This window comes from Gracilinanus agilis, chromosome 2 (genome assembly GCF_016433145.1).
Source record: "Gracilinanus agilis isolate LMUSP501 chromosome 2, AgileGrace, whole genome shotgun sequence".
NCBI classification, from domain to species: Eukaryota; Metazoa; Chordata; class Mammalia; order Didelphimorphia; family Didelphidae; genus Gracilinanus; species Gracilinanus agilis.
In genome coordinates, this window is record NC_058131.1 from 601,301,766 (window position 1) to 601,312,681 (window position 10,916).

A 10,916-nucleotide genomic window follows, 5' to 3' on the forward strand; every position below is an offset into this window, starting at 1 on the left:
GGGAAGAGAGACGCACACGGCCTCGGCTACCTATTGGGCAGCGGGCTCGGGGGCCAGGGGCGGAGCCCGGCTTGGGCCGCGCGGGGAGCCCGCGCTTCCGTGAATTCGGGAAGCGACGTCGGGACCGGGGAGATGGCAAGGGACCCGCCGTAAACGTTTGCACTCAGTTTTGGTCGGGCCTCGGAATTGGGAGGAAGCGGGACGGGTGCAGAGTACGCAGGTCCCCTGTTAAAGTCACCCGCAGCCAGCGCGGATCTGGCTGCCTAGAGCCGACCCCCTCTCCTACCACCGTAGCACTCCTTGTGGCTCACCCCAAGACCCCCACCCATCCCGCCCTGACGCCCTCCTCCCAAGACTCGCAGCCCCCCAGCACTCACGCTATTCTTGGATATTATTTCATTCCTAAGGCATTAGCTGGAAAACAAAGCCTCTTATTTTAAAACGAGACGGGGGGTGGGGTGGGGGTGGGGATGGCGGAGAAGTGTGCTTGCGTGTCCACAGAGTCAGTATTTACAGCGTAGAATCAAGTATCAAGGCGATCACAAATTCTATTTTAACAAAAATAATCGTCCCCAAATTATTGTACTGAGATAATTTTTGACCACCAGACTGCACTGGCTCCTGGGACTCGAATTGTTCCTCCATCTACTGCCAAAGAAGAAACTTCTTTCTCTTCTAGTAGTTTCTGGAAATGAGACCGGCAGGGGGTGGGGCCACCTGGAAGAGGGGGTACTTTTATTTGGTGGCTTAGCCCTTCACTTTTCCTCAGCAGAGGTGCGCTTGCCCTCTGCTTGCCCCCATAAAAATGGTTTTTTATCTCTCTGTTATTCTGCCTTTCTTCTCAAACCCCAAATTGTGGACACGGCGCTCTCCACCACCTCATCTGCAGATGCTGCTAGCTGGAGCCACGATGTTTGACCTTGGATAAGCTACATCAAAGCAGAGCAAATGGAACAGCTCTCAATACGAGCTACTGAGCTCGCTTTGGGGTCCAAAGGGAGCACAGGGGCCGCTGGTTTGGGGCACATCCCTCAGTACGGCCGTGTGTTTCCGAGGCTCCTGGATCAGAAGACCAAAATTGAGTCAGAAACACAGAAAAACACTTATAATCATTTTGGGGAAAAATCCTTACCCAGACAGGTCCTACCTCTTGGAACTGATTTCCAGCTCCAATTCCAGCACTCTTGTGCAAAAGGCAAAAAAAGACTGCAGTTTCATGCTGTCGCACTGAATTTGGCCATTGGCAAGTCGCTTACCTTCTCTAATCCTCGATTTCCTCCTCTGTGAATTGAAGAGCTTGACCTGGATGATCATGTCATTTGGATTAATAATTCTCACTATGAACTCACCGCCCATTGAATTAATTTCAAACTCTGGAGTAGAGGCTCCAACTTGTTTTTTCAATCCAATCTTCATGAATCATAATAAATTTTAGTTGAATTGCCTTGCTGAATTTCCCTATGGTCCCTTACATGTACTCTATAGTAAATCCAAAGTAAAGTTCACATGCTATTCCTAGGCTATACTCTGTACTTTTCCGTGTCCATGTCTTTGATCATACTGTTTATACTGCACTTCCTACATTTACTTTTCCATCTCTGCTCATTGAAATTCTATTTATCCTTTAGCAGCACATGATTAATTTCTTATTTCACTAAGGAGATGGAGACTATCTCTAACATGAGCCCTACCCACTTTTGTGCTACTTTTCCTCCCTCTTCTCCAAGCCCCCATCCCACCTCTCTATCACAATCCTTTTCCTTCTAGAAAAGGAATCTCTTTATGGACCTAAGATTCATCCCTCTATACTCCTTTTCCTCTTGCCTCCTCCAGGTGCTTTGTATCACCTGTCTTCCCCCACTTGCTTGTGCATTTTCTTTTCTTTAAATTCTGTTACTAGAGAGACATCCTGTCCTAGTGGATGCTGTCTGAATTAAAAGGACTTGAGTTCAAGTTTTACCTCTGACTCATGCTAGTGGTAGGCACTAGGATAATTCACTGAATGTCTATAATCTTCAGTGTCCTCATCTAGGAAATGAGAACCTAGACAGCTCTCTCAGACTATAAATTGACAGAACAGGTTCTGATCTGCATTGGTAGGGAGGATTTTCCCACACCAAGTCTAGTCCAAAAATAAATAGGATTTTATGGATGTATTTCATTCTTTCTACTTTAGTCATTTCCTAATCTATCAGCTAACCCATAGAATATTCCCATACAACAGAGGAAGTATCTGACAGTGCACACAACATTCTATATACCCACAGTTCTTCAGGAAGGTGATGTTTCTCGATCTTTCTCTATAATTTATATTATAATTTATAAATGGGGTATAAATGAGATTTTGAACCCTTGTACTTCTTTTTGAAACTGCTCATGTCTTTTGCCATGTCTATTAGAGAATGTGTATCATTCAAATCTTTACCCATTTGTCTATTGGAATATTATATATTCCCTTGGATATATGGGCTATTAGACTTTTATCTAAAATATTTAATATAAAGATTTTGTCTCTACCATTTAATTATTTTTCTTTTTTTGTAACATTGATTTTGTTAATTTGTGTTATAACATATATATATATAAAATAATGTTAAATTGAATAGAATTAAAGTTGTTGATTTCACCTTTTGTGATCACTTTATTATCTCATTTAGTTATGAAACCTAGCCATAGTACCATCTTCTACTATGTGTGTGTGTGTGACATGACCTTTTATATTTAGATCACTTAAACAATTTGGAGTTTATTGTGTTATATGGTGTAAAATACTGGTCTAAATATATTCTACCAAGCTTATTTATTGTTTTCTTAGTAGTTCTTTTCAAATACAGTCTCCTCCCTGTAGTTTGTGCTCTTGAGTCTATTCAGATACTGGGCTAATAAGTTGCTTTGCTTTTTGTTTTTTTTCTTATTCATGAATCTACTGGGTTTTTTTTTTTTAACCAGTACCAAAATTTCTTTTTGATGGCTACTGTTTTATAATGTGGCTTATACATGTTTAATCTTTCCCTTCTCATCACTACCATCTTATCTCTTATCTCTCACATTCCTTTCATGGCCAAAAATCTTTTTTTAAAATTGGCTGCTATTAATGTCTCCATTTCGCCAGCACCACTCTTCCTTTAATCTTTTGCAATTTGGCTTCTGCCTCACAATTCTATTGAAGTGACTCTCTATAACATCACCAGTAGCTTCCTAATTACCAAATACAATTTCTTTTTTTCTATCTCCATCTCCATAAGATTTGACAGTTAACCACTCCCTTCTTTGAATATTCTCTTCAGAGACTATAAAGACAACATATTTTCCCACAAAATATATATTTACAGGGGCAGCTGGGTATCTCAGTGGATTGAGAGCTAGACCTAAGGACAGGAGGCTCTGGGTTTAAATCTAGCTTCAGACTCTTCCTGGCTGTGTGACCCTGGGCAAGCCACCTAACCCCGCCATTGCCTAGCCCTTACCACTCTTCTGCCTTGGAACCAATATACAATATTGATTCTAAGACAGAAGGTAAGGGTTTTTATTTAGTATGTCTATATTTGTATATGTGTATATCTATATGTATACACACACACACACACACACACACACACACACACACAAATTCTGTTCTAGACTATACTCAAAGCCTTTCCAATTTGGTAACAACAGCTTGAGTTTGTACTTTCCCAACACTATGCTAACCTCAAAGAGTTTGGGAGGAATCCTTTGGTGGAAGAATAAGAGTTTTATTTCTTAGCTCCCTGTCAATTGTTAACCTTAATACAGAATTTCACATTACAAAAATGCTTCACATACATTCTCTCACTTGATCCTCACAACAACCTTGTAAAGTACTCAGTGATGTTGTTGTGGGTCCTTTGTTTTTGAAGGGGACCAATGACATTAGAGAGCAATGCCTTCACCTATAAGTGAATTGCTTTTAAGTGAGGCAGAGTTGCACAAAGTGATCAGCCTCCCTCTCTCTTCCAAAGTAATCAAAGTCCAGTGGCAAGACAAAACTCAGTACAACTGGGGGTGGCCTGGGATGCAGCAGGTGACTTTGGCATCTTCCATGCTGAGCAAACTCTACAGAGCCTACTTCAGCCGCCTTCACAACTATTGGAACAAATCGTTCTCATCTGCCCATTCTGCCAGGAAAAGTTTCTGCATGCTACACTGAACTCCTTAACTCACCCACAGGTTTGAGACCTGTCGGTTATTCTCAACCTGGTTTAGCCCAAGACAGCTTTACCAGGGGGTGACCTCTGCACATACTGTAGTTTTCTTGGAGCCACAGGGGAGAGTTGAATGAAAGGTGAACCCCAAAGGTGGATGAGTAGCCCTGAGAAGGTTCCACAAGCCGTCAGAGGTGTCATTCCTCTCTGAACACCCATACACCCCTAGGTACTGCTACTACTGTACAGATAAGGACATTGACCTCAGAAGTGGAATTTGAACCTAGGTATAACAAACTTTCTCTACTATGTTAAGTTTTCAACTTGACTGAAAGTTTTACCTTGTCTCATCTCGAGTTTGTATATTCTCAGGACCTATAATAGAAACTTCCTCTTCATAAGGACCATCTTATAGATCAGCCCCCTCTTCTGATGTCCCCAGCCAGCAGTGATCTCTCTCTTTCTCCTTTGAATGTCTATGGTGTACTGTTCCTACCATTTATAAAACTCTCTACTGCCTCAGTTGCTAATTATACATGTGTCTTACCCTTCCTATTTGAGTGTAAGCCCTTGAAGGCAAGGACTATCTACTTGGGACTTGTAATCCCCTTCAATGCTTACAGTAGGACTTTGCAAATGGTAGCTCCTCAGAAAGTGCTTATTGAATTGAAAGCTCCCTTCTTGGGCTAAGATTCTATCATAAAATCATTTGAGAGTTTCCACTAACTGAAACAGGAATAAAGAAATTGCCATCTGGGGCTTCTGGAGTTTTTTGTTGAGGGATGGGATGACTTTCTCCATCATATTCCAGTGTAGAGATGATTTTCCATCCGGGTTGGGTATTTTAGATTTTCCACCCCCTTTCCCAGAGGCAGAGGGAGTTGGTGCAAGATTGCAGCATCCAGTTCTCAGAATACTACCTCCACAATACCTACAGACTATGGAATGTTGACAGCTCGGTCCCCCAGTGCAGCATGTTTTTTTGGCTGGCACACAAATTCTCCCTAAGAGGGAAGGAGAAAGAGGAGAAAGCAATGTCTTTCTTTGCCATTATTGTATAGTATACATGATAGTGTTCATTCTATCTTTTTTTTTTTAATTCTTACCTTTTGTCTTATCACTCCATCTTCTAAATCAGGGGTCTAGAGCCATATCTGGCTCCACCTCAGAGCCCCAGGATGTGCCCCAGGGTCCCCTTCAGCCCCGGCCCCATATTCCAGCACCTTCCGCCTCCATTCTCCTCCTTCTGCAGGCGTTTATGGCTCTCACGGCCAAAAAGGTTGCCAACCGTTGTTCTAAATGATGCTACAATGACAAATATTAAGTTGGGAGACCGAATGTCTTGTTTTATATCACCCAATTTGGGGACCATGAATCTGGAAACCAACCTGGGACTCGACATTTTCAACCATTCATCAGATATTTAATAGGACTTTCCTAAGCACAAAACACCATGCTAGACTTTATGAGAGGAAAGAAAGCATTTTCAAGCTGATTCTCTGTTTCCCTATGTTACATGGCAGATACAAGATGCCTAGAGCTTGAGACTACAAAGAATTAGAGGCTGTACCAAACAGAGATGTTCCAGTAATAAATCTAATCAACACAGTCCCAGTAACCTAAGATGTCATCCTTTTCACAACAAACCATTATTCTTTACTATTTCTACATTTGCAAATACATCATTTAACTACCCTTAGAGATGTCCCTCCATCCCCCTAACTGTTCTCATTTCCACCTCCCCTTGCCCCCTACTCATTCTCTTAAAAGAGACACAATAAATATTACGTAAATATTTATAGCAGCTCTTTTTGTGGTGGCAAGGAACTAGAAACCAAAGGGATATTCATCTGTTGGGGAATGGCTGAATAAGTTGTGGTATATGATTGTAATGGAATATTATTGCGCCATAACAAATGACAAACAAGATGATCACACAAAAAACAACAACCTGGAAAGATTTCTGTGAAGTGAAGCAAGCAGAACCAGGAGAATGTTGTGCACAGTAACAGCAATAATGTACAATGATCAACTGAGAATGATTTAACTACTATCAACAAGGCAAGGATTCAAGACAACTTCAAGGGATTCATGATGAAAAGGGATATCCACTGCCATAGAAGGTATGGGTGGAGTCCAAATGCAGATTGAAACAAACCATTCTTTGCTTTATTTCCTCCATGAATTTTTCTCTAGTATAAGCAATATGTATCTTGTTTCACATGATGAACAGGGAAATATAGGTACAACCAGTATGTATTACCTGCCTTCTTGGGTAGGGGTACAAGGTAGGTGAACAAAAAGAATGAGACAGATATTTGGACATAGCTAATGTACGAATTTGTTTCTCTTGGGTAAGCATATTTATTATGTTTATAACAAATCTTATGTATTAAATTATTTTTATATTATACATTTTATATGTATATAAAATGGTAACTCCAAAAATTAATTAATTAACTAGGATGAAGGAAAAGTACTTCATTTATTGACTTTCATAAACCTTGCAACTTACTCATAAACCTTGCAACTTTTACATCTTAACAACAAAAAAAGAAAAACACAAGAAAATAAGGAAGGAAGAAAGGAAATAAGGAAAAGGTTAAGGAATTTGAGACGGGGGAAAAGGAATGGAAGTTAGAAAGAAGGAACATGGGAAACTGAATTCCAGAGAGAGAAAATGATTTGCACAAAATTACACACATATTAAATTAGTAAGTGGGGGTACTGGAACTATAAACCCAAGTTCTCCAACTCCAAATCCAGCATTTTGTTTTGTTTTGTTTTGTTTTGTTTTTTTAAACCCTTACCTTCCATCCTGGAGCCAATACTGGGTATTGGTTCTAAGGCAGAAGAGTGGTAAGGGTAGGCAATTGGGGTCAAGTGAATTGCCCAGGATCACACAGCTGGGAAGTGTCTGAGGCCAGATTTGAATCTAGGACCTCCCGTCTCTAGGCCTGGCTCTCAATCCACTGAGCTACCCAGCTGCCCCCTATTTTGTTTTTTCTCACTGAATTATGCTGCCTTTCAGGTCATACTTGAGGTAAGAGGACAACACACCCGTGGAAAATGAGGAAGAGGAGAAAAAGGATAAGATCATAGAGTGTGATATAATGGTGTGAGTATAGGGTTAGTACTGGAAATTGACTTGGGGTCAATTTCTTTTTTAAAAAAATTTTATCTTTATTTTTTTCCAATAACAATTTACACATAAGTTTTCCAAAGTTACATGATTTATGTTGTCTCCCTTCCCTCTTCCCCTCCCCTGAGTTGACAAGTAATTCTACCAGGCTACATTTATATTATCACTCAAAACACATTTCCATATTATTCATTTTTGTAAAAGAATAAACTTATAAAACCAAAACTCCACATCATATACCCAAATAAACAAGTGATAAATCATATGTTTTCATCTGCAACAGTTCTTTCTCTAGAGATGGATAGCATTCTTTTTCATAAGCTTGGAGTCAGTTTCTAGCCTTACTGCTTACTACTTCAAGACTCAAAAAAATATCTCTAGGTTTCAGTTTCCTGAAGGTGTAAGGTGAAAGGACAGACTCTAGCTCTAAATGTGGGATCCTACAGGAGTGTAGCCTGGACTCCAAGAAGGTAGCTGTGTGGTGTAATGATGTAAATTGATATTGTATCTGTTGGGCCAATTATTATTGATCTTGACAGTTGCCTATCAGCTGATATTGGTTGAGATTTAGTTACAGCAGTTAGGGCTTGGGTGAAGATTTGGTAAATGGAAACTGGCTGGAGACGGCTTATAACAAGAAGCCTATTTTAATAGGTTATTGAAAGGAGCAGGGAAAGGAAGGAAAGGATAAACATAGGACTGAGATAAATTCCCTAATCTAAGAATACTAAACTATATCCCAGTACCCATTGTCTCAAGAGACTTCTTCGTTGCTTGATTTCTCAAGCCTAACTTAACTCCTTAACTGACTAAATATTTAACATCTAATCTTACTAAACTATCCTAATTAATTATCTTCTTATAAATATTAGAAATCCACTGTCTCCTTTTACTTTCTCCAGCTAGAGATCAACCCAGCCACTGTCAGGCTCCCTGCAGCTAGCTCTCTCCAGACCCTGCTTTGGGCCCACTTCCCTCTGTAGTGACACAGAAAAAACCCAGCCAGTCTCTCCTCACAGTTGGTCTCCTCCACAAACTTTTCCCGAATATCCAAGTGTCTTCCAAAACCAACTATCACCAGCTCTTCCAGGGTTTTCCAGAGGAATGATCCAACCCTCCACCCTCAGAGTATCCAATATCCAAGTGTGTGTCCATTATTTTCAACAGACCCCTTAGGGCTCCTGGGAATTCCTTTAAGGAACCTCCATGAAGATTCTAGCTGGATTCTTAAGGTAACCCTTCAGTCTTCTTTCTCTATTCCTATTTACTCAGAATCTCTAATTAATCCAAGTAATTAATTAGCTCTTAATTAACCATAATAGTAGGTAGATCTAGAATGAGAAAGGATATAGTGTTGCTGAACTACCACCTCCTAAACCCTTCAATCTCCCACCCTCGACCTCCATGGTAATTCTATATATCCCCTTTCTCCTTCTTGAAAAGCTTTATAGATTTAGATCTGGCAGACACCTTAGAGATCATCTTGTTCAACTCCCCTCCCCATCAAAACCCCTTATTTTGCAGATTAGTATTATAGAATATCTCTTATCTTGAAATATAAGGATGATATTGGGATATGGAAATAGGATTATGGTATATGGAAATAATGAGCTAGTGCACTTATATTCAACATTGGTTATACTTGCAATACTTCCCCATATTCCAATTTAGTACTAAAGTAGCCCAATTTATGCAGTGTTTTTGGAGATAGTTCAGAGAAGAACAATAATAATAGTCAGAATTTATATAATGCTTTAAGGTTTGCAAAGTACTTTACATGTGTTATTATTGCTTTTGATTCTCACAGCAACCCTATAAGGTCAATGCTATTATAATTTCCATTTTCTAGCTGAAAAAGCTAAGATTGGAAGGTTAAATGAGCAGAGTTAGACCTGAGATAGCTACAAAAGGGAATAGGATTTTTTTTTAATTTTTTTTTTTTTTTTTTGTATTTTAAACCCTTAACTTCTGTGTATTGACTGATAGGTGGAAGAGTGGTAAGAGTAGGCAATGGGGGTCAAGTGACTTGCCCAGGGTCACACAGCTGGGAAGTGTCTGAGGCCGGATTTGAACCTAGGACCTCCCGTCTCTAGGCCTGGCTCTCAATCCACTGAGCTACCCAGCTGCCCCCTGGGAATAGGATTTTGACTTCAGGAGTGAGGCTGTGTGGGTCAACTGGCCATAAGGTGCCTCCCTGAGAGTTCTCTATCTTTTTTTTCCTTCTTGGGTTCCCTCATAGGAGCCTGAAACCTTTTCCCCTGTGCTTGAGAAAAGTCTATTTACCTTTCTTTGTTTTAAAATTTTCTCTTAAAAAATGGTGTTAACTACAGGCATTTGCTAGTCTGAGTATAATTATTTGAGAATACAGTTGGGAAGGGGCTATTAAACGGGACACAATACCTTGTGGTATTTTGCTAGAGAGTTCTCTCTGACTGGGGGGCTGAAAGCTAAAAAATAAAAATAAAGAGAATTATAGATCCTTTTATTACAACTTCCCCTAGCAATGAAAAAATGAGTCAATAGTAGGAGAAGGGGAGCAAATATGAGTGTAGTAGGATGTTGTTTTATTCTACTAATATGTTGTAAGACCTTTCTCATAAGTAGAAAACTATGCATAATAGTCAGCCCCATTATTTAATAAGTATTTATTATGAACATACATAGGCACTTTATGAGACTTTTCATAGATTTATCAGAGCTCCAAAATCACTATTCTTGTACTTTGGGGCCATTATTAATAACTAAATAGCATTAATGAAGCAAAGAGAAACACTGTTCTGACTTGGAAATGACATTATAAGAACTCCTGACTGATTGATGCAGGAGCTAATGTTTGGTCCAAAACATTTTTTTTCATTGCCAATTGCATATACCTGAATTTGAGTGTGTTAAGGTCATATAAAATGAGGCTCTACTGCTAACCAAACCACTCTACATGTTACAAAAGAATAATGAGAAAAAAGATATAGGCACAAATGAAGCAATTTAAATTTGAACTATTAAATAAGTAATCAACAGTGTTTTTCAGTCCTCTCCATGTTGTCCTATTCTTTGTGACTCCATTTGAGTTTTTCTTGGCAAAGATACTGGACTGGTTTGCTACCTCCTTCTCTTGCCCATTTTACACATGAGGAAACTGAGGCAAACAAGATTAAGCGATTTGCCCAAAGTCCCATAACTAGTGTCAGGTCAAATTTGAATTCAAGTCTTCCTGACTCCAGGCCTGGTATTCTATCCATTACACCATCTAGCTGCCCAGTGAACAACAAAGAATGAAAAACAAGCAACAGAAATTATATTGTCCCAAATTACAAAAATTTAACTGTTGCAAATCCATTGCTACATGGGGACACCAAAAAGGGGATTGGGGGTTGTGGTAAAAAGCAAACATTTATTAAACCTCCACCCTGAGCCAGAAGGAATCTTAGTCAGCAAACATTTTATCTTCTGTGGTCTTCCTTCCATTTTTACTTTCTCTGGTCCTTCCTCCCCTTCAATCCCTCCTTTCCAGAAGGAATCAGAGGAACTCATAGACTAAGAATAAACATTGATTCAGCACCTACACTACTGTCTGCTAGCTCTGCAAGTTCTATCTCTAGATGGAATGGTTT